Here is a 5282-nt window from a genome sequence, read left to right on the forward strand (position 1 = left end):
TTAAATTACTGATATTACCCCCCCCTGATATTTTCCCTTAAATTACTGATATTACCCCTTTCCCTTAAATTACTGATATACCCCCCCCATTCCTTAAATTACTGATATTACCCCATTCCCTTAAATTACTGATATTACCCCATTCCCTTAAATTACTGATATTACCCCATTCCCTTAAATTACTGATATTACCCCATTCCCTTAAATTACTGATATTACCCCCTTAAATTACTGATATTACCCCCCTTAAATTACTGATATTACCCCATTCCCTTAAATTACTGATATTACCCCATTCCCTTAAATTACTGATATTACCCCATTCCCTTAAATTACTGATATTACCCCTTTCCCCCTGATATTTTCCCCCCCTTAAATTACTGATATTACCCCCTTTCCCTTAAATTACTGATATTACCCCATTCCCTTAAATTACTGATATTACCCCCTTTCCCTTAAATTACTGATATTACCCCCTTTCCCTTAAATTACTGATATTACCCCTTTCCCTTAAATTACTGATATTACCCCATTCCCTTAAATTACTGATATTACCCCCTTTCCCTTAAATTACTGATATTACCCCTTTCCCTTAAATTACTGATATTACCCCCTTTCCCTTAAATTACTGATATTACCCCTTTCCCTTAAATTACTGATATTACCCCATTCCCTTAAATTACTGATATTCCTCCCTTTCCCTTAAATTACTGATATTACCCCATTCCCTTAAATTACTGATATTACCCCCTTTCCCTTAAATTACTGATATTACCCCTTTCCCCCCCTTAAATTACTGATTACCCCCTTAAATTACTGATAAATTACCCCCATTCCCTTAAATTACTGATATTACCCCTTTCCCTTAAATTACTGATATTACCCCTTTCCCTTAAATTACTGATATTACCCCATTCCCTTAAATTACTGATATTACCCCATTCCCTTAAATTACTGATATTACCCCATTCCCTTAAATTACTGATATTACCCCTTTCCCTTAAATTACTGATATTACCCCATTCCCTTAAATTACTGATATTACCCCTTTCCCTTAAATTACTGATATTACCCCATTCCCTTAAATTACTGATATTACCCCTTTCCCTTAAATTACGATATTACCCCCCCTTTCCCTTAAATTACTGATATTACCCCATTCCCTTAAATTACTGATATTACCCCATTCCCTTAAATTACTGATATTACCCCCATTTCCTTAAATTACCCCATTCCCTTAAATTACTGATATTACCCCCCCCTTTCCTTAAATTACTGATATTACCCCATTCCCTTAAATTACTGATATTACCCCCCTTAAATTACTGATATTACCCCATTCCTTAAATTACTGATATTTTCCCTTAAATTACTGATATTACCCCATTCCCTTAAATTACTGATATTACCCCATTCCCTTAAATTACTGATATTACCCCCTTTCCCTTAAATTACTGATATTACCCCATTCCCTTAAATTACTGATATTACCCCATTCCCTTAAATTACTGATATTACCCCATTCCCTTAAATTACTGATATTACCCCATTCCCTTAAATTACTGATATTACCCCCATTCCCTTAAATTACTGATATTACCCCATTCCCTTAAATTACTGATATTACCCCATTCCCTTAAATTACTGATATTACCCCCTTTCCCTTAAATTACTGATATTACCCTTAAATTCCCTTAAAACTGATTCCCTTAAATTACTGATATTACCCCATTCCCTTAAATTACTGATATTACCCCCCCTTTCCCTTAAATTACTGATATTACCCCCTGATATTACCCCTTTCCTTAAATTACTGATATTACCCCCTTTCCCTTAAATTACTGATATTACCCCCCCCCTGATATTCCCTTAAATTACTGATATTACCCCATTCCCTTAAATTACTGATATTACCCCTTCCCTTAAATTACTGATATTACCCCTTTCCCTTAAATTACTGATATTACCCCCCCTGATATTACCCCCTTAAATTACTGATATTACCCCATTCCCTTAAATTACTGATATTACCCCTTTCCCTTAAATTACTGATATTACCCCATTCCCTTAAATTACTGATATTACCCCATTCCCTTAAATTACTGATATTACCCCATTCCCTTAAATTACTGATATTACCCCATTCCCTTAAATTACTGATATTACCCCCTTTCCCTTAAATTACTGATATTACCCCCCCTGATATTACCCCCTTTCCCTTAAATTACTGATATTACCCCCATTCCCTTAAATTACTGATATTCCCCTTTCCCTTAAATTACTGATATTACCCCTTTCCCTTAAATTACTGATATTACCCCATTCCCTTAAATTACTGATATTACCCCATTCCCTTAAATTACTGATATTCCTCCCTTTCCCTTAAATTACTTACACATTTGATGTATATATTAAGTTAAAACAAGCAGTTACAATATTGCAAGTTATTCACCTTTTAAGAGGTATTATGATTTATAGATGTAGAGTAAAGAGATGCTTCAGGAAAACAGCCTGATAAATAAACTCATAGTATGGAGATTCATTCTGTGAATTCAACAGAGACACATTGATCTTAATGAGATTATAATAGAATGATCATAGTAATTACCTGCAGTAAACAGGCTTTGTATTAGTCAATACTTAATCCTGCCTGAGAATACATTTTAGATTTAACACAATAATTAATAGGTATAACCTCCATGGTCTGGCTGTAGTTATGTCTCTATTTTTCAGATGAATACTATAAAGCCTTGGTAGAATCACAGGGGTCCAGAGGAACATTTTTTTAAGCATTATCCTGATTTCCTATGTCCAGCAAGAGACATCTTGATGATGCCTGGATTACGTGCTAAACTTGCATTATCATGGTGCATTGTAGAATAGGTTATAGTTATAATATGTCATGTGCAAGGCCCATGATAAATAACAGTGTTTTATGTAATCATACTAAAACAATAGCAATGCTATACTGCAGACAATATCACTGTTTCCCTAGATCTTCAGTTTTGATCCTTATTGGTTATTAATTATTGACAATATAATTGTTTAGCTATTCAGTACATCCATCACTCACTATATAACTATATATCGAATATGTTTTATCCTTCTCCACAATTAAACAATGATATGTTTCATGATGTGTGCATTGTTGACATTAGATCTTACTTTACATGTGTTGGTATAAGGCTATACTTATATGTAAGGCAATGAACATGAATTTTAGTGACGTGTGATTTGCGTCAACAGAGGGAAGGGGTGTCACAGAGTACATGTACGTGCTCCTCTTGCACTTCTCAACCATGGAAATTATAATCATAGAACAAAAACGTCTTTTGAAGAGGTACAATAAAGTTTTTGGAGCCTAATTGAACAAGAAAATGAAGAATTGTGTTTTTTTATCACGAGCAGAAGGTCTTTTATGGTCTCTGGAGCAGCTGATTTAGAAGAGAGGAGGATGGAGAGAAAGGATGGGTCTGGAATCACTTTTATTTCCTCTTCCTTCCTCCACGTCCGGTTCTCAAACAGAACAAGTCAGCCATTAGGAAGAAGCATTTTGAAGGGCTGAAAAAGCAGCCAACACCAAGGGAAGTAATTAACTCAATGTCTTCAGACCAAGCTGGATGTTCAAAACCGTTCTCAGAGTCCTGACAAATCCTCTCACCCCTGTATACAAGAGAAATATATGCACACATTTTACAGTGAGTTATGTCAAGTTCAAGTGCATGGAACAGATTATAGGATGAAAGACTATAGAAGTCTATAGACGAATATAGCTACCTTGTCCTAAACAAATGGGAATTTTGAAATCATCTGGATTTTGGTATATTTATGTAACTGGTATTTTGTTTAGTGTATATATTTTTTACAATCCTATCAGTGGTGTTTATTCAGGGATGTCAGGCCAAGAAATTGATCAATAAAAAAAGAAGGAAAGATATAAAATAATGTATCTTTTGTCTCTCTTTGTTTTATCATTTTGATAGTGTATCACCATCAAGGCTAAAAACTATTTTCTTTGGAGGGAAGATGTGGTGCTTTTGAAATACTTCAATTTGTCTCTTTCATTATTCTCTTTTCATTTGTCTCTGTTGTGTATTGTTCTTGTATGGGTAAGGTATTCCTTTGCAATCTGTTAACATGTTGTGAATCAGTGTACTGCTCTCTTAGTCTGCACAGTGGGTAGAGAAGCCTGATGGCCTAGACTGGATACACTTCAGAACACTGTTATTGATATTATTTGCCTATATATTGGATTGCTGTATGTGTGTGTGTGTGTGTGTTCTGTGTTTTAAATCATTATTTTTAAGGCAAGGTTTGTAAGTGTGTCTCACCACACTTTAATATTTAATAGAGATCAATAATTTATGTCTAATACCCCTCCTAGGTTTGGAATAATATGCAGCATCTATTGGGGCCTTTGTTGAACTTTGTGTCAATGACAAAAGTATTGTTTTGGGGGGCTGATCAACATATTCCCCCTAAAAGCAATGCCAAGCATTTTTCTGCTCCATAAAGTAGTCAAACAGGCTCAAAACACTGCAGTGAGAACATGAACTTAGATGATACTTTCTGGCTCTGGGTTGGACTTTCCTGTTATTATGATGATTAAGTTCTGTGACAGACAGATATATCCCCATTCCGTTCTATTCATTAGGCAGGTTGTGGGAAACTGTTCTAATCGTCAGAATCTGTGTCTCTTGCCAGAAAGGAGAGAGATATATTTCCACACACAGGTCTGTTTTAGAGGAGTGAAACATTCACATTAAATGTTACAGGTATCAGAAAATTGCTGCCATCTGTCAGTTAACTATCATTCAATCAGTATTGCAACCAATTCACTTGTGGACCTATGATCATTATAACAGTGTATGAATGTTTCTGTCTGCCTCCTCTACACCTGTCTTTAGAAGAAAACATGCGTGACATCATTTGCTCATCAGGAAAGGATTGGGGAAGTAATGGCAGTTCCTGGTACATGTGTTTTTATGGTAAATGTGTTTTCCAAAATCAATATTTTATCAACTCATTGTTTGGCAACATGTGGGGATACCTAAAGGGGTCCTACAATTCTAAAACAAATAGCTAAATGATCCATCGTATGACCGTCTTAAAACAATTCCATATGTCAGCTTACACCCCCCACCCATTGTCTTAGACTTAAAGAAATAAAAATGTTGGCCCTATTGTCTCTAAATGTAAATTATTTGATCGGATATCTATTTGGCAATTGCTTAGCACTGCAGGAGTGACTGTAGGAAACAAGGGTAGGTTCAACTTTTTAA

The sequence above is a fragment of the Oncorhynchus tshawytscha genome, unplaced genomic scaffold (genome assembly GCF_018296145.1).
Source record: "Oncorhynchus tshawytscha isolate Ot180627B unplaced genomic scaffold, Otsh_v2.0 Un_contig_5776_pilon_pilon, whole genome shotgun sequence".
In the NCBI taxonomy this organism is placed as follows: Eukaryota; Metazoa; Chordata; class Actinopteri; order Salmoniformes; family Salmonidae; genus Oncorhynchus; species Oncorhynchus tshawytscha.